Source organism: Mesocricetus auratus, unplaced genomic scaffold (assembly GCF_017639785.1).
Source record: "Mesocricetus auratus isolate SY011 unplaced genomic scaffold, BCM_Maur_2.0 Super-Scaffold_100011, whole genome shotgun sequence".
Lineage (NCBI taxonomy): Eukaryota > Metazoa > Chordata > Mammalia > Rodentia > Cricetidae > Mesocricetus > Mesocricetus auratus.
In genome coordinates, this window is record NW_024429195.1 from 51,183,542 (window position 1) to 51,203,967 (window position 20,426).

The window sequence follows — 20,426 nt, forward strand, 5'->3', positions numbered from 1 at the left end:
TACCCTGCCTTCATAGCCTTGTGGAGGAAGTAGGTCTGAGGGAGTACCCTTGAAGGGTAGACCCTCTCCACTCAATCTCTCCCTGCTTTCTAACCATTGTGTGGTGAGCAACAATGCTCTACCATACTCCCCAATAGGCCCTGTTTCCCAGGATACTCTGCCTAATCACAAGCCTACCCAGAGCAATGGAGGCAACCATGAACTGAAATCACTGAACGTGAAATCCAAAATAAATCCTTATTGCCTTGTTTTTTCCTGGTTTGTATTAAATCCTATTCCCTTAAGTGGTTTTTTTAATTTTTGTTTTGCATAGCAACGTACCAATGACTAACACAGTATTGTGTAAGTATACACGTGTTGATTTGTGTGTGTGTGTGTGTGCGTGTGTATGTGTGTGTGTGTGTGTTAAAGGGCTTGGTGTTAGTTATGTAGGATACACAGAACCATAAACAAGAGAAGGGAATGTCTCACTCCTGTACTGCTCTCGGAAAAAGTCTACATTTCATCAAGTTGCAAAGCATCCTGTGAACCATTTCTTGTGTTTCTGAGTTCATTGCCACAACTTGAAGGTCACCTCTCCCTCCCTTAAAACACTAGAGCCCATATATTTCACTTTGCTTTCCACAAAAATAACATGAACTGCTCCTTGGAGATGTTCTGCAAACACTTTCAATCACTGATCACTGCCCGAGAAAACAAAAACTAGATGGATTGCAGCCCTCTTATAATAATGCCTTTCGGAAGCGAGAACGTCATAAAAATGGAAGAGCTGAGGAAATTAGGGAAAAGAGAAAAGCAGTCAAATGACGGAGACTTCTGAAGTTGAGATTACCCCCGTTCTCAGACATCATAGCACTAACTGTGTGAGCCCCCTGAGACCAGCTTGCACAGGCCATCTCATGTACTGGCCTATTGTCAGAGTGGACAGCTACTAAAAGGGGACTGAGGATCAGGAGGAATTCAGGAAGCAGGCACCCTGGCTGGGATCTCATCTGATGACCAAATACAGCCAGACACTTGGAGATGGTTTAAGCAAACTACTTATCATAAAGCCCGCCCAAAGTGTTTACAGAGTTATGACAATGCCTGTGTCAACAGCAACCCACGAATTCAACAGAGAATCCAAGTGGTGGGACCAGAGGCAGGCAATAGCAAAATCCACAGGTGAAAAAGGAGGTAAAGAGGGGTCAAAGTTAAAAAGATGAAAATGAAAAAGGCTGGTGAGATGGGAGAACTTGGATTCTGGTAAGAATTTGGAAAACCTGCTAGGTCATGGTGGTTGTTGTTACCTTTTCCTCGTGTTTATCGTTAACACTGTCATCACCACATGGCTTGCATTCACACGGGGGTCCTGAGCGCTGCGCATGGACTAATAATTCACATTTCCTCATTGAATTCTCACCATAAAACTTCATGCCAAAGGGCCCTCCTGCTAGGTTTGCTAAGGTAAAAATGGTAAGCAAGATAAATGTATGTATTCAAAATGAGCAACACAATGAGTCAACTCACACATGTGTTGTGGAATGATTAGCAGGATGAGTTAGCACACCCTCAGTTGACCCTGGTTACCTTGGATACTGATGGCACTTAGCATCCACCCTCCCCACAATACAGAATTATTTCCAGTTACCAAATTAGATGATATGCATCCCTGGATCTTAGTCCTCTTGGGTTTTTACTCTTTAACCAACATCCCATTTATCTCGCAAACCCTGGATCCCACTGGTCTGCTTTCTGCATCCACGAGTTTGACTTTTTGGACTCCACAGCTGAGTAGGAGTCTTGAGTACTTATCTCTCTAAATCTGCTTCTTTTTACTTCCTGTAAATATTTGAGCATTGGATGTATCACAAAGGCCCAAGTGTCAAAGGCACTTGGTCCTCGGGATGACAATATTAAAAGCATAGAAGTTTTGTAAGGTGGGGCCTTGTGGGAGATACTCAAGGTGTGTGTCCTCAAGTGGAACCAGATGCCACCGTCTCTTCTCTCTTTCCCATGCCTCATGATTAAAGTGGCTTTGCCCCACCATACACTAGCTGTGCTGCTTCCCTCACTCCTTTCCTTTCGTATTTGTTTTGATAGTTTAAGAACAAGACTAGGGTCTTCTGCATGCTAGGCAAGTGCTGGACCACTGAGCTGCATCACTTTAACGCATTCCTCCATGATTGGTACATGACTGCAGCTCAGCAGAGTAGAAACAAGTAATCATGTGCAAGTATATCCAAGGCTACTACTTTTCGAGTTACAGTCCCAGAAAGTTTGGTACAATGCCCTTCAGATTCACCCATGCTATACAAGTGGCCAGGCTCTCTTTTGCTTTGAGGCTGTCACTCCCAGGTACAGAGTGCATCTTCCCCATCCGTTCACTTACCAGTGGGTAGGCTGACTACTCCCTGCCTCTTGTCAATTACCCTGCAATGAACACGGCAATGAAGAGCATATCACACTGCTCCCTCTGTCCGTGTAGTCAGATGTGGGGTTACTGGATTGTATGGTAGTTTAGGAACGTCTATGCTATTTCGAATAATCACACTATTTTCCATTCCCACCCACAGTGTCAAGAATGTCTCTTTTCCTCCACATTTCTCTGTTTCTCTGAACTAGCTTTTTGAAGGACATTCAGGAGCTTGGGTGATCCAAGAGGGTCCTGGGAGGATGAAGCGTGGTGCCCAAGCACAGGCTAATAAAAAAAAAACAGCCTCTAGGACACTTACAGGAAGAAACACAAAATTGTTGAGTTGCAAACAGTGCAAAGCTGCAAAGTAATGGCCCAATTTACTTCTAAAATACAATAAAGTATCTTTTAAGTAGGATAATAGACACTCTCTTGATATAATTCACAGCACAGGACAGCTCTGGAGTAAATTTACACCCTGTCCTTTCCCTCCTTCTCTCCTTTGGTGTTCCATTATCAATCTCTCAGCAGGGTTTGGATTTCGGCATTGGCACTCGGAGACAGAACTGGAAATAACTGGCATTCTGCAAATCCCTGCATGTTTCTCTGTCACCATCTCCTTCTCCCACACCGGACACAGATTTCTCGGTATTGCTGGAGATTAAAGTTAATTCTCTGTCATTACTGGTGTAATTTATCACCTTCTCTGTGTGTTTCTCTTGTGTAAGCCTTTAGGAAGCCTTGAAGAAGCTCAGAGTGGAGAATTAAGCTGTGGCTTCCCCCCCAGCAATACTTCTAGGTGCTTCCTAGGATACAGCCCCTTTGACTACTGTGATGAAAGCCAGGGTCAGGCTTGTCAGGAGACAATAGGCAAGGCCGTCCATCACCAATTTTTGGGAATCTCATTTAGCAAAGGATTTATGATCTGCTGGCTTCAGAGGAGATTAAAAAAATAAAACAGAGATTGAATAAAGCAATTCTTGCTGGAGTATAAAGATGAGTTGGGTTTTACAGAAGACCCCCCCCCAGGCAGATGACATCCAGTCAGAAGTACCACACAACCACACCAGTGTGGATGGGGAGTATTGGATTCTGCTAAGTGGCACAACTGGGGGTCACTTGAAGAGCAGTCCATCTCCTGAACACCTGATTTATACAGGAGGGGCAAGCATATAGGACACTCTGGGACATAATCTAGACACAATGTTAGCCTCATATCTCAGTTTCCTAGGTGTTTCAGGGGGTCACTGCTAGGATCTTAAGTCAAGATGTAAGCCCAGAAGCCCCTGCTTAGAAGGTAACTAACACTGAAAAATACACAAATTATGGGCCCTTACTGAACTAAGGGCCCTTACTAAGTATATTTACAATAGTCCGCAATACAGAGAAGATGCTAGAGTGTGTCTTATCACCACACATGTTGCCATAACAACATCTCTTTAGTAGTAGTACCCGTTACTGAGAGCCAGGTCTTGAACCTGACAGGTGAAGCCTGATGTCTTAACTCGTTATCAAACTGGTGGCTTAAGGGACACCTGTGACCTATAAAAGCACTGGTTTCACCTGAGTGGCTTTTACAAATGACTTGACTTAGCTGCATAGCTCAAAAAACACCCTGTACTTCTTTTAAATGACCTATGTGTGGCTTATCTTAGAGAATTACAAGCTCACCTTACCTAGAGTTGTGCAATGGTAATTCTAACGGGGACTAAGCAGGACCCCCTTTTCCAAATGTGGCGCATAGATGCTCCAGATCTCCTCAGCCCTTAGCAAGCATCTTCCTCTTACTGTAACATATCTGGACTCAAGGGGACTCAAGCTTCTGTCTTCTTTCCACAGATTTCTTACAGGCCTCCTGGGGTGATGGACCCTACTGATACATTTTCCCCCTCTCACAAAGCAGTTTCATGATATCCAACTACTCCATTTTCTCCCAGAACAATCCCCACAGGCCATCCAATGGTGTCCAGCATGGGACTGATCAAGACCCCCTGAATGTGGGTGTCAGTGAGGAGATTGAGCCTTGGGCAGTAGATCAGTATTTATCCCGGGTATACAAAGGGACTTTGGACTCCCATCCAACAATGAGAGATGCACTCTCACCCTGAACTCTTGGGGGAGGGTCTAGGCCCTGCCCTGGATGAAATGACAGACTATAGACACCCCCATGGAGGGCCTCACCCTCCCTAGGGAAATGAGGGGATATTGGGGGTTTGGTGGGAGGGCACGGGAGGAGAGGAGGGTGACGGGGAAGTCCTGTGTATATGTCAATAAAGCACTGTTGGCCAATAGGGAAGCAAGATAGGTGGGACTAGGAGTCCAGGAGGACTCTGGGTAGGAGAAACACAGGGAGTCAAGGTGTAACCGCCATAGGGATAAGAAGCCCAGAAACTTCTCCGGTAAGAAAAATACTAAGATTAACAATTATGGGATAAATACTTAAGTCAGAGATAGCCAGTAAGAAACAAGCAAGGCCAACAGCTTCATAGTTAATACAGCATCTTGTGTGTTATTTGGGGACTACAATGCGGCAGAGCCCAGGCGACTGGTGGGAGAAAAACCAAAGCTGCTGGCAAGGAAAAGGCTTCTCTCTACAGGAGGGAAACAGAGAGGGACCTGGAATTGACATGTGAAGCAACCTTGTTTCTAATTTAAATTTAAAAATAAATAAATATATATGAAATCCATCAAGTACAATGTGTGCTGCCCACACACTCATGCATAGGTGATCTTCACTGGGAGGTGATCAACCCACCTGGGGCTGTACCCTTAAAACTTATGTGCCCTCTTTTGGCAGTTTATAGCTCCTTAGATGGGGTGGGAGTTCGTGCCCTCTTGTCTCCATTCTGGAGTTTTGTCTGGCTTGAGCTTGGGCAGATCTTGTACCCCACTGTGTCCAGAAAATGGTTTTCTTGTAGCCGGACACTGCCTCTGATTCTCTTGTATGCCTCCCTTCCCCTTTGGTGCATCTATCAATCTCTCTAGAGATGATTCCTTTTGCAGCAGACAGTGACCAACAGAAACCCACAACTGCCAAAGCTACAGAGACTAGGAGTCTGGGAGTGTTTGGCCCGGAAGGAGATGCCTATATTATCAGCCCTTCTCCCCAGGTGCAGGGGTCATCATGGAGGAAGAACTGGAAAGAATGTAAGAGTCAAATGCAGCTTTTAAAAGCTCCCAGCTAACCCAAGAATCTGGCAAATGACAGAGGAACTCTTTCTGGTAAGGTGAACACATGTTTACGGCCTTTCTGTGTGCAAAAATCCCAGAGAAACAACAGAGACACTAAAAATCTTACAAAAAAACTTCCTGCTTTATGGGTTTGATCATGGACATGGAATGTCCCTCTTCAGTCTTCCTCAGAATGCATCCCTCATTGTGGTAAAACATTATTTTCAGGTGTGTGACTTTTGTTTGTGCTGTATTTGTTTAACTCTGTTAAGCTGTGTTACTGTGCCTGTCTAAAACTCCTGGTGTTCCTAATGAAGAGTTGAATGGCCAATAGCAAGGCAGGAGCAAGGATAGGTGGGGCTGGCAGGCAGAGAGGATAAATAGGAGAACCGAGGAGGAGCACAAGGAGAGATAGAGAAGGAGAGGAGGACATCAGGGGCCAGTCACCCAGCCACCCATGGAGTAAGAAGGAAAGTGAGATATAAGGAAGTAAGAAAGACAAAAGTCCTGAGGGAAAAGGTAGACAAGATAATTTAAGATAAGTAAAGCTGGATAGAAACAAGCCAGGCTAAGGCCAGGTATCTCTAACTAAGAATAAGCCTCCGTGTGTGATTTATTTGGGAGCTGGGTGGCGGGCCCCTCAAAGAGGTCAAAGGAGTCAAGAGAGCAAAAACATAGCACAACACATTATCAGGGGGTTCAATGATTCATAAATATGTGACGCAGATGCAGAAAACGAAAGGCTATGGTCAGGAGGATGCTTCCAACTGGTGACAAATGTGGGTGATTTGGTGGCTGTCAAATTCCCTTTCTTTAAAAACGTAAGCACCTGCTATCTAAAGGTCACTTCCTAAACTCTGTCATCTTTCCCCCACGTCTCTCGATAATGCAAGGGCCTCTTTTAGCCACAGAGGCACCATCATGAGCATTGGAGATGGTCCTTGTCAAGATGTTTTACTGCCATCTGCTGGGAGAAAGGTGCCATGCTCACTGTGTACCAGGACTTGTGAAAGGCACCCCTGCTTTGAGGAGTGTTTGACCACCTTGTGAGCTCTGAGCTCTGCCCGGAGAAGCAATGGAAAGCAGTTTCAATGAGCTTCATTGTTTTGGAGAAAGGAAGGACCAATAAATGATTTATGAATTTCTTTTAGAGTCAAAATAGAACGAGTTTCTGCAAGTTAATTATCTCTTCCCCCAAGCAGCTTTTATTCTGAAGTTGTAAAAACCAAGGTTGAATTCAATCTGACATGATTGTGCTAGATGGACTACAGGGTTGCGCTGTAGTAAACGTTCCAATGGGTGTGATTTTGACTGTTATGAGTATCTGCTAGCACCAGCAGTTTCTTCCCTGAAAATGAAGATAACAGGCAATAGCTGTGGCCCGTGTTGTTATTAATTACAGGGTGAGTGCTTGGTGCCACCCAATCTGCAGCAATATTAACTGCTGTTGACTCCGGAGGTGATATGAATTATTGATGCCATTTCTGTGATCTCATGTTCTTCCCAATTCACAGAAAGATTGTTATTCTAGTTTTCTATGGGAAAGTCTTATAATCACCAGTTTCGAGATGTTTCTGTATCATAGAGGTAGACCAGATTCTGAATCACACAGGCACCCCAGTACACAGGCTGTGACTAAGGGCAGAGTCAGATCCAGGCTTACACTGGTCAAGACATTCTACTTTTACACCCATACTCAGCCTGATGTCACTCTGGGAGGTCTTATGGACGGCTCTTGATGTTACTGAATTAATGCCATAAAGAAAGCAACAATCATAGAATAAGGATGGACAGAATGGCTTCTTACTCCTCCATCCAGATCCCCATCCTATTGACGTTTCAGTGACCTGAACAGGAGAAGTGAACAGCTAAGAGAATTGCCTCCTGCATTCCATTGGCTGGGTTGTCTGAATGAAGAAAGGCACTGGGCACAAGTACAAAAGAACCTTAGACCCTGGAGAAGGCTCTGCTCCAAGCACTACACACAGGGCTGACACAGCAAGCAGCCTAAGCCTTTGCTATCTAGCATCTGTTTATACAAATTCTGACCAGAGCAACAGGTCACAGGACAGGGAACACCTGCTCCAAAAACGCACTGATTAGCTGGAAGTTGGCAGGTAGAGCATGGGCTCAGGGCCACACTCGAGGAAATGATCCTACTGCCTTGTCAGCCATAGGCTCCGCTAGTGATCTTGGCTCTAGTCCATGTCCATGGCTAATGGGATTGATCCATAGGCATAAATCTGAAAGCTCTGACTGGCCAGTGGGAGCTTACTTGAGGCCACGGCAGTGTTAGATGCTGCTACCTAGATGCCAATGCTTCCAAACCGAGTAGGGTACTGGAGGCATAGGCATGGGTGTGACGCTTTTTACCCTCAAGCAGCTTCGGGGAAAGTGGGCCACTGAGAGGACTGTGCAAGGAGCAGTTAGTGAATGCATTTTGTGCAATATGACTTATATATGCGGGGTGGCTTGAAGGAAATGACAATAAGCAAGTTGCATGTGTTCCTTGGGTGAACAGAAGCAAAAACTGAAGAAAAGAAACTTAGAAGAGCAAATGGGTGATAAGAGTGGGCAGTGAGGGAACTGTGGGAGGGCAACCTGGGCGAAGGGAAGTTGCAGGTGGATCTGGCTGGAGAGGAGTCTGGCTAGGATAGAGGGGGCAGAAGCCCCATGAAGAACAAACAGTATGTAGCGTGGGGCACTGGAGATGAAGGCTGAAGGAAAGGGACAGAACTCAGTGAAGAAGGGAAGAAAGAATCAAGTCACAGTGTAGCTAATCAGTGTGGGAGGATCTGATGAGATGATGATTTATCATCGAACAACCCAATGGGGCAATACATCATAGTTGTTACTCTTAGTGCTATCTCAGCCATGGTCGCTCAACCAGGCAGATGCACACATACAGGCCATTTAGTTTTCTAAGAATAGAAAAGCTCTCACCCATAATGCTGTCATATTAATGTTTCCTGATCAGTAAGCTGTTAGCCTAAGCTAAAACACCAGTCTAACCTAATTCAGAAGTTATAAAAAGGAAATTCTGTGTGCTTTTTGTTCCTTATTGTTATAAAAGTTAGAGGCCATCATGAATGTAAGTTAGGAGAGAATATAGTCAATTGTGATAAAAAATTAATTATAGAATGTTAGAACACAGGGGAGGTTCTGGGAAGCTAGCAACTAATAGAATTCGGTGTGTGCTCAAAAACTGCTCCCTGAATGAAGGTATCACTGAATGTTCTCATTTCAATGGTTCATAAACTACACTTCCTGGAGGTCCCTCGGCACTTTGTACAGTAACCACTGCTCTGAAGAGTCAACTGTTGTGGATGTGAGCACAAATGTGATTCTAGTTTACTCAGCATGTATCATGCTCTGTGAACAATTGTTAGAGGATGAATGCAGGAATGAGCAATGCCTCAATGAAGAGAATAATGAAGTGACTTGCACTTTAATAATCACAAGCTGAAGGACTGAAGTTTAAAGACTTGTTTATTGTTATTTTATGTACACAAGCATTTAACCTGCAGGTGTATATCTGCGGTGCATGCATCTAGCACCTATAGAGACCAGAAAAGGGGAGCAGGTCCCTTGGAACTGAGTTAGAGCCATGAGCTGTCATGTGGGAACCAAACTTGATCCTCTACAAGAGTAGCAAGTATTCTGAACTGTTACACCATCTCTCCAGCTCCCAGAACTTCCTTGGAGAGGAATTGCAGGTTTTAATTTCATGATCATGTAAAGCGGTCACACCTGTAAACAAACACTTGTGATAACATTTTCAATATCTTCAAACAGAAGAAGAGAAGTCACTGGTAAACTTCTCTCAATTCACCTGGCCCTTAGCCTGGTGCCCCCTGGGGCTCAGGATGGACAAATACAGAATCTGAGTTTATTGAGGTTGTGTGGTGTGAGCTGGAGGTATGTTTTTCTGCAGGGAACTGAACAAGGGCAGGGATGGCACTGATGTCATCTTCCTCTGTCCATTCAAAGTGTAGTGACTCTGCACTAGACTCCAGGAGAGAAGATGGGAGGGAGAGGAAAAATGGTGGATATGAAGCCTTTTAAAGTTTGTTATGCTTTCTGTAGGAAGTTCAGATGATTTTAACCAAACTTCTCATGTCATCATTGCAAACATATTATTGTACTTAGCAAATGCAAATCAAGACTCCCCCACACCTCAATAAAGGGAAGTGGAATAATAATAGAAGCTATTGATTGATTCTCTTAATATTGATCCAGAAAACCTATCTAGATTTGCCTGGATTCTAGACATGAAATTTAAATACAGAAAATAATATCAAAGCAATGTTTACTGCAATATATAAAATGACTAGTGATTAGGCACTGAAATAAAGAAACACATTACTAAACGGGACAAGGCAGACTCATGATATCTGTCAACAGTTTTTTAAAAAATCATTACACTGCCAATGTACACCTAGGCTTGAGAATACACTAGGAGGAACACATCAGAAATATGACAGGCATGAGCAAAGAAACTAAAACTGTAGCTTCACATAAATTAGAAGTCAGGCTGTGCCCATGAACAATGGCAATTTTATTATATGAGGACACCACACACTTTTAAAATACTATTTATCAAATAAGAGTAGCTGCATTTGTGCTGAGTCATAGGGGCCATGCTAATATTCTCTGTATGGTTCCAATTTTAGTATACACGCAGCCGAAGCAAGCACAAGCCATATTCTTATTTGTATGCAGAACACCAACCAACATTTGGAAGTTCCATTATCTCTCTGCGTGGCTTAATTACTTCTTCCCAGGATGGTTCTTCTTCAAATGTCTTCACTTTGTCAACCCAGCCACTAAACTGCTAGTCTCCTAAGCTAAAATCTTGAAACATTTCTTCCTCTCTTGCTTCCATCCTCTAGACCAGATCATGTCCCCCATTAGAATTGGGGAAAGAAAACGTATTAATTACTTACAAAAAGCAACGTAAGGAAGATGAGGTTAGTGTGACTCAAGGTTGGAAGGGATAACAGCCCATCATGAGAAAGAAGGCATGGAAGCAGGTGCTCCATGGTGGCAGGAGTAGACCAGGAAACAGAGAGCCTCCAGGTGTGACTCTTGGCTGGCTGTTTCCTTTTCCCCTTTAGATTCAGCCTGGGGCCCCAGCCCATGGGATAGTTCCATTCAGATTCAAAACTGATTTTCCCATCTCACTTAATCCTTAATCCTTAATAGGCAGGGAGAAGAGCACTGGTCAAGGCCAATAATGTAATCTGGGACCAAAAATGCTTTGATGCTGCCATAGTTTTAAGTTCAATGAATTCAATATGGAAGTGGCAAGGCCCCAATTCTTGGAGGTAGGAGCAAAAGGAGTGGGTACCCAGGGTTCCTGCAGCTGTATCTTTGGCAATGGGAAACATTAACAGCTTTTAATCAGTGTTTTCAATTGTTCATGTGGCTGAGAAGGAGACACTAGAGGAGATAATTGAGGAAGATATTCTAGTACTTCAAATACGGACAGCAGGAGCTCGAGTTGAGATTTTCATTTTCATGTCAAAGACTAACACAAGTGGATCGACTTGGGAAGTATTTTGGAAGTCTTACAGCCAAACTCAGCAAATGCTTTGTTGCTAATTGGGGCTCCTGACTCTTTGTTAGCCACACTGAAACCTTTCGTTCTACCTAAGGTCTCACCATGTGCTAGTCACCAGGCCATGTGCTTGATCTACACACTCACTTGACGAGTCTCCCCCATGAGGCAGGTAGCTAAACTGAGGTTCAGAGAGCATGTGTCTAAGAAGGTTCAGTGAGCAGGTGACAACAGTTAGAATTCATGCCTAGACAGCCTGACTCCAAAATCCTTGCAACTAAGACAACCTCTCCTTTCTGCAATAACAACCCAACGTTAACACTGATGCTCTGAGTGGTTCTGTCTTTCTGCATTCTTCTTTATTTCTCTATCACTTCCTCTCCACAATTCCTGTCTCTGGGGCTTTTATATCACACAGATTCCAAGTCTCATACCTTAATAGCACATTTTCATTTTCTTTTATTTTTGTCAACAAAAAACACATGGACAAGACAAGAAACCCCAACAATCTAAATGGAAAGAAAGCACAAGGCAGACCTTGTTGATGGACGTTTTGGTCTCGTAGCTGTTTAGTCACAAATAAATACACAAGGGTCATATTAATTAGAAACTGTTTTGGCCAATGGACAGGCAGGATGTAGCCAGACAGGAAGTATAGGTGGGACTACCAGACTAGGAGAATTCTGGGAAGAGGAACGCAGAGATGGAGTCACCAGAGAGATGTCATATAGCTGCCAAGGAAGAAAGATGTCCGGCATTCCCCTGTAAGCCAAGACCACATAGAAATACATAGATTAATAGAAATGGGCTATTAATCAAGAGAGCTAGCCCAGAAGCCTGAGCCATCAGCCAAACAGTTTATAATTAATTTGAGCCCATGTATGTTTATTTGTGACTAAATGGCTATGGGAATGGGCAGGACAGAAACTTCTGACAACAAGTGGTGCCCAACCTGGGGCATGAACCCAAGACCCTGAGAGTGTCTCATGCTCTACCGACTGAACTAATGAATGCCTGCAGGATGGGGCAGGGCAGAAACTTCCATTTACAAGACCTTTCTGGAATCATTTCTCTAAAAGGCAACTACTGTTATATTATGACACTGGGAAAAAGAGATACGAGCTCCAGGAGCTACATACTATCTACATGACCAACAGAAAGGCTTCTCACGTTCACTCCTCTACAGTTCTTCTTTAACACATAATGCAGTGTTCCAGAATTGATCACATGACTAATTAAAATTGTTCCATAAGCATTGGCTTGTATCACTGGGTGCAATGGATTTTCCATGTTCATCAAAGTGCTAGACACATAGTAGGTGTTCAATAAGCACCTGGTAATTAATTAAAACTTGGGTCAACCCATACTAGCTGCACTGGCATGGTTCATGTAAACCTTGAATAGAGCCCTTTCACATCACTTTCAGATGGTTATTTTTGCAGTAGCGTCTACTTCACTGGTCATCAGTCTCCTTCTAGAACTCGTAAAAGCAGCTGGAAGAGATACCGTAATAAATGCCAAAATTCTCCTAACTGAGTCACTAAAATATCTAATGCTTAAGATATTCAAGTCTCATCGTGCTACTCAGGCAACACAAACCTGAGGATCCTGGGCATAAATGATGGGAACAGACAGAGCAGATCCCTCCTGCATGGCCCTAACAAGACTATGATTTCTGCCATTTCCACCTATTCATGTGAGGCTATACTCATTTGAGCCAAATCTTGAAGATTGGCTTTATTCCATTCGTAATACTTCATTAAAATGTAACCACCAGACATTTTTAACTTGTTCTTCAGGTGGTTGAATCTCAAGTCATCTCTCAGGGAAAACCAAATGCTTTTTTCACACCACAACACAACACATTTCTTTTGTTCTCCCGAGAGTCTCCAGTCATGAATTAAATACCTGGAGTTCTGCTTTCAGGGCAGCGATTTTTTTGATCTTTATTTGTAACGACAGCTAAAATTCTGTGAAGGAGTTCATATGTGCCTTGCGCATTTTACAAGCTCAAAGAAAACTCACATTTCAGGGAAGGTGCATAGCCAATTACTAGGAAATGGGTTACAACAAAGTGGTCTGATAGTGCAATGAAGACAAGCCCAATTAGCAGTCACCATAACAAAGCAAAAAGGAGACAGTGCCAATGCGCACTAATGGCCCGTTCAAAAGTAAAGGACAGAGTAGGTGGCGGCAAAGAGCGATTTCTGCGCTATGCAAGCCACTGAATCATTCCATTTAACAAGTGGACTAGGTGAGAGGATGGGTCTCAGCCAAGTTCAACCAAAACTAATTTTGAAGTTGAGGAAGAAAAGAATTCACAGTAACTTTGGGAAAATACCACTTTAGAAAATTCTATTCATATTCACCATTCGTAAAAAAGATGTATCAACAAGATGCAAGATGTGTGCTTGAGAATATCCGTTGGACCGTGTACCGTGTGGTCCGTGAAATAAACCATCTCATCACGCACATTTCAGAGAGTAGATTATTTAGTTATATTGCAGCACTATGGCTTCCAAGATGCAGTAGATAACAGTGCAGGAAGAAAACGGAGAGCTACTAGCTCGAGGTTGTGGGGAAGAGAGAAGGAAGTGGGTCGGGAGACACACCAGCCACATTGCCGCCCCTGTCACACACTGTCCCCTCACCTCACTTTCTCCCAGATAAGGTTTGCAGTCCAGATATCTTGCCTAACTAGTTATCAACATGAAGGTCTTTGTCACACACCCATCACTCAAAGCATCCTAAACACAAAGCACTTATTGAATAAATGCAGAGGTGAGCGAAGAAATGAATGACTGCAGAGAAAACTACTGCAACTTTTTGTTTCTTTTTTCCTTTGTATCCTAAGATTCTGAAATGATTTTATTGGACATCTTCATACAGGATGACTATAATAAATGCAATTAAAAAGTAGTTTCATTTTATGCAGTTCATCTACTGAGTTAAAAATCAATGCTTCAAACTGTGAAATGCTTACTCTGTAGGATTTAAAACTAATAAGCCACAGCCTTTTAAGACTGGTTTTAAATTTTTTATTACAGGAAAACAAGCTGAAGCAACCGGCAGCTTGTGAACTGGCTCTTTGTGCATAAGTTGGCCAAGTATGTTCCACTCTGCCCCCAAAGTCAGTATATTCTTGGAGACTTCCAGAAACAGGCTTTGGAGTCCCAAAGTCATGATTTCTAAACTGCAGCTGTTGCTATCAGAGTTTTCGAGTTCTCCCTTAAATGGTGAATAAGCAGTAATAAGTAATACATAATTATTATATAGTATAAACAAACAGCATATAATTGATAACAATTACTACTACTGCACTACTGCTGATTTGCACACTTATTTTGATAGATTAAAGAATGCCAGGTAAAGTGTCAGAGCTAGGCATGATGCTCATATTCCTAAGCCCAGAACTTGGAAGACCGAAGGAGTAGGACCACTGCCAGTTTAAGGCTAGTGTAGGCTACAAAATGAGTTCCAGACCAGTCCTGGCTATAGTGTGAGAGTCTGTCTCAAAATGAGAGGAAAAAAAACACATGGAGAAACTAAAATCTAACAGATAAAGACAGGCTGTGATGTCCCCCAACACTAGGCCAGAGGACACTAAGATTCCAGGCATCCTCCTTGAATCTGCCACCACCAGGCAAATTTTGCCTCCCTGTTTGCCACATCTTGTGATTTTCTTGTGGAAAGAGTAATCCTTTTCATTAGTGTAGTCTAAGCTATAAAAGCTATGGGGTCTTCTGTTGCAACATTTTCCTCTGCCAAGAACATTTCCCCTATGTCTCCTCCATCTTCCTTTCCAACAATGCTTACTTGTATGTGCATTCTTTCAATGGATAAACAGGTCCCATATGTACAAGCCATCTTTGCTACCTGCCTGTTCCTGTCTGAATTCCTGAGTAGGAAGGGATGTAATCCCACCTCATGGTTTGGCGTTAAGTTCTGCCCCCTCAGAGCATCCATTTCAGCCTGAGTGAAATTTGTCTCCCAAGTCGCAACTCAGATCCTGCTAGTAAATCTCTTCAGTTGTACCTCAGTTTGTTTTTGAGAAGAAAACCTTGCTTGTTCCCAGTCTTACTTAAAAACAATGAGCAGTATTTCTTTTTTTAAAACAAAACCATGAAGACTTGCAGTTTCTCTGCGTGAGCCAATCACTCACTGAGACGGGAAACATTCTGAAAGTTAGCCTGGCGTTTTTAGAGACCAATGATACTGTTTGCAACTCTGACACTTCAGGAGATCTCTAAGTTGGGCAAATGGGGGAAGAAACATGGACAGTCAACTCCCTCTGCCTCCTTCCTGCCTTGTTCTCACAAAACTGAAACCTAGTAAATGGCCCATAATTCAATCAGTCCTGAAATTCTCTTTCATGCTCTCTGACATTGTGCGTCGAACATTTGAATGTTTTTCCCAAGATCAAGCATCTAGTAATATTATGATGTTACATTTTTACTGTCAGACTTCAGAATGAAAAAATGAATTACTACTGATATCACAAGTCCATCAGAAATAGTGAACTATTCAGATTAAAACAAATAAAGAAGTCTGGCCTATTGTAACTACTCGAAATCCCGAATGTTAAGTGAGGATCCAGCTTGCCTGGGAGACATTACTGGCAATGTTTAAAATGAAATAGAATAAAGGAGCACACATCACATACAATGGAGCTCACTGTCTAACTGCCCTTTGAATATTAAAGGTGAGCCGCATTATAGGAGCTCTGCGGCTCCCAGCAGAAATGGGATGCCTGGGACACAGCACACACGTGATGTTGGCACAGTAAGACGCAGGGCCAAGGCAACACAAACTTTTTCACATCAATACCTGATAAACAGACTAACGTGCAGTACCTCAGAGACTACCCAGGTGTCAAGTTAAAGGTAATAAAACACCTTAAAGAAAGGAAAAAATCTGGGCGCTACCTTAAAAGTTACTGTTTACATTTTTGATGTGTAAGGGAAGGAGTGTAATTTCCCAGATATTAATTCAAGGTAGTGCTAAGGGTTTCTGGTGCGTGGGTGCTATCAGTTTATTTGTAAGGGAAAGTTAGATCTGCAATGCTTATTCCTCTGGGTCAGGCCCTGCTAAGTCAAGGCTAGCCCAGTATACCCCTCTGCTGGTCAAATACATTATTTTAGAAAATAAAGCCAACTCCTCAAATGTGCAACTTCTGTCTCTTTTAATCCTCGCAAAGCTTACCAGACAATAGCATCTACCATCACTACAGTTTGTCAGACAGAAAAGCAGTCTGTGGTTGGGGTAGCTACTACTGCACAAAAGGACGTAGGTGAAGAGGGTAGGTATCTAGCATTGGAAATTAAAGCAGTACGTCAAGCAGGTGACACAAGATAGAGTTTTACAGGGCATCTGCCTAGTGAGGTGGATGAACTTTTGACCTGGAACCAAAGATGTGCTTTGGACCTTCCCTGATCATCAGGTTTGCTAATAAAATTGCTGGTATGTATCAGTGCAGAAAAATCAAATAGACTAAGGAGGGCTAGAGGCAGTGCCAGCAAAGTTACTGGCTGATCCCTAAGTGGACAGGGCTATAGTGGCATCTATTCTTGTCAGTGTATTTGTGTTAGTGACCACACCCCTTTGGGCGTGGCTTCAGGTGCCCACAGAAAGAGAGAAGCTTGAGGCATGGCTCTCTCTCCCTCTCTCCCTCTCTCAGTCCCTCTGTCCCTCCATCCCTCCCTCCCTGCACCCCCCCTCTCGAAAATTAAAGGCCATTTGTTTTATTGCTGCCTCTTAAAAAAAAACATGTTTCTGTTCGGTTGATATCCCTGGGAGGGCTACTCTTACTTATTTACAGTATTTGGAGGGCAAAGGAGGAGTGGGTCTCCAGGAGAAAGGAGGCATGCTGGTTGGAGACTGTGAGAAGTGCAGGTTGGGAAAACTGTGGTCACAATTGAACATGCAAAGACTAAAGATAAAACAAAATAAATAAGCATGTTTCAAGTCCATTTATGTTCATATCCTGTTACATTGCATATTAAAATGAAGTTAAAACAGGTAGGTGAATACAAGAGTACAGATTATTATTTTATGTTTATACAACTGAAATAAATTGTGGTCTCTCCACAAAGAGCATACATCATTAGTTGACTGAGGCTTACATTATGTACACGTATTTAAAAATTGTGTGCTTATGCATTTTGAATCCACAAAATAAAATCTGTATTTGCTTTTGTTTTAAATATCTGTCCTAACTACATTTGGTTGTAGTTGACTCCCTCTACTGGATAAAAATGATATTTTTTAAAATGAAAAACCTACATTTTTTTTTCAAGATTTAGATACGTGAAATAAAGATGATTTTTTAAAAAAATTCTGACACATCAGATCACCAAAACCAGAAGGAAAATAAGTTAAAAGAAAAGATAATATAGCACTATGAATCAGAGTGGGTGTCATCCAACACTATAAAAAGGTAACATTAAAAACAAGGCATTTTGAAGCTAGTGCTCTGCATAGCCCTGTATTTTCTCCTCCATGACTAGTGGAGCTCTTGGAACCAGGGCTGCATCATCATTTTATCCCCAGCACCCACTTCCGTCAATAGCACAGAACAGATGTTTGTAAATGGCAGTGAATGACTACAGAAATAAATCTCAAGAGTTCTTAGAACTTGCAGTACATTTTACTTCTTGGTCTAGAGACATAAATCGAAAGGTCTAGGGCTCAGATAGGACAGGATCACTATCCAAGAATGGTGATGATTGTGTACTAATTCTGAACAGCTAGAACGAGATATGTGTCTAACACTGAAAGAAAGCCCAATAAATCTAACACAAATAGGATACTTCTGCAGACACAGCGGTTATAAATGTGTTTCATGTGCACAATTTGAAAACTGTATAAAATCTTTATTTTGGAATAAATTTTATAAAACATGATGGATTCAATACCAGGAGTTCCAATACACTCCACATACAGTCTTCCCTTTTTCTGCTACTCATAAACAAATGGCAGGTTTACTAGAATAATGAATGGGTGTGGATGCATTATTAACCTAAACTCCATGCTCCTTTCATTTCCTTAGCCTTCACAATTTTTTTACATTTATGTAGTTTATTTTGGTGTACATGTCATATCTAAATACATAACTACATATAAAATTATATATATGATTATATATACAAAAATCTTATATACAAAAGTATTTGTACATAACAATAAATTCACGAACATACATGCAGTACTCAAGGTTACATATGAAAAGCAACATTGCTTCTAAGGTTGTATGTTTGTGTCAATTTTAATAGACAAATTTTGGAAACATTCTCTTCAAATTTTTTCCTTCTGTTCTTTTATCCATATTTTCTTTTTTATTTTATTTTGTTATATATTTTATTTACTTTTTACGTATATTACTCTCAGTTCCCTTTCCGCCCCCTCCTCCCCCCGGCCTCCCATTCCTCTGAACCCACCATCCCACTCCATCTCCCTTCTGTTCCCCATGGAGGGAAAGGCCTTCCATGAGGGATTTTCAGAGTCTATCATATAATCCTCAGAAGGGCCTAGGTCCTCCCCCATGTGTCCAGGCTGAGAGATCATCCCTCCACGTGGAATGGGCTCCCAGAGTTAATTTGTATGTTAGGAATAAATACTGATCTATTCTCCAAGGTCCCATAAATTGCCGAGGCCTCTTCTCTGACACCCAGGTTGTGGGGGCAGTGTCTGGATCAGTCCCATGCTGGGCTCTCAGTCATCAGTATGGGGTTCATGTGTTCCCCCTTGTTTAGGTCGGCTGCCCATGTTGGTTTTGTCAGCCTGGTCTTGATTCATTTGCTCATCACTCCTCTTTGCAAATGGGTTCCAGGAGTTCAGTTTGGTTTTTAGCTGTGGGTGTCAGCCACCAGATGAGGGTTCTAGGGTGGTATATAAGGTAATCATCAATCTCATTATCAGGGGAGGTCATTTAAGGTAGCCTTAATGCCAGTTGGTGTCATTTTTGTAGATCTGTGAAGATCTCACTAGTGCCAGATCTCTCCTCCAACTTATAATTAGCCTTCACATTTTATCTTTATTTTTTTTTGTCCCAGGGATTTTTTTCAGGAGACACACTGCATACCATCATCATGTCTCCAGGTTCTAGTCTATGGCAAATTCCCAAATATGCCTTGATCTCATAATCTTGAGAGTCTTGGACTATACTCCCCAAGCAGAATTTACCTGATGTTCAGTCATGAATAATTGGGGGTTATAAGTTGCTGGAGGGAAGAGCAGAGAGAAATGTCATTTCCATCATACTATATCCAGCATGCAGATGCAGCCTTAGCTGCTGAACGGCTGGCTGCAGAGGCCTTTGCCGTGCTTCTTTATTGCAGTCTCCTCCCAAGGAGGTCAGTATCTGTAACTCTCTCTCAAGGAGTAGAGCTTTATGCTATATCTCTCTACAATGTTTTGTAAAATACTAGACTGCCCAACCATAAGTGAGAAATAAACGGTGTGATGAGAAAAGCTAGCTTTGGGGATACTGAAAGAAGGAGGAAGAGGATGAGGGTGAGGGTGAAGAGGAGGAGGAGGAAGAGGAGGGGGTGAGGAGGAGGAGGGTGAGGAGGAGGAGAGGAGAGGTAAAGCACCACTGACTGAACAAGTAATTTTCATCAGCTAAATATCCTGTCACTAAAGACAGGTGGGTCAGTCATTGTTCTCCTTCATCTCTTAGAAATATGTCTTGTTCTTGAAGTAAGTTAATATTTATTTGCTAATATCTTTGAGCGTGGCATTTATAAACTCAGTGGATTTATTTCCTACCCATATATTAACCTCATATCAATAGGCGATACGCAGAATACCCTATATGCCTTCCCTGGGAATTTATTGCTGCCTTGGCCCCTGAGTTAATGACATTAAATACAAAGGAGAAATTCAGCCACCTTTCTCCGTCATGCACTCTGCAAGGCCCTTATGATTAAGGACAATCTTAACATAAATAATGCACGATCAATAATGTAGCATACCAAATTGCATTTAAAATATTCATGTGGGTTCTTCTTTGAAAATAAAACTACAAACTGCAATTCAGACTAAGGCTTCTGGGGGTAAAGGGGTACAGTATGTGAATGAGTCTGACTATTTAACTGCCCCCTCTGAAATGAATTTATACAGGAATCTTTCACAGGCTTTCCTACCTTTCTGGATTGCCACAGCACCTCTTATTGTAGTTGTACACATGATGCGTCTGAAGATACTAGCTAATATACTGCACTTGGCCCACATAGGGCCGATTTGTATTAGTGCAATCTGTTGTGATTTTACAGAAGATAATGTCTCCTTCATTCTTCAACT

At 42.4% G+C, this 20,426-nt stretch overlaps 1 protein-coding gene and 1 pseudogene across 6 annotated transcripts in view; both read right to left on the bottom strand.

Moving 5' to 3' along the window:
- Positions 1 to 20,426, bottom strand: part of Grip1 (glutamate receptor interacting protein 1) — a 586,206-nt gene that overhangs the window by 247,492 nt on the left and 318,288 nt on the right. The gene's annotated exons all lie outside the window — the stretch shown is intronic.
- Positions 10,165 to 10,261, bottom strand: LOC121143373 (annotated as a pseudogene).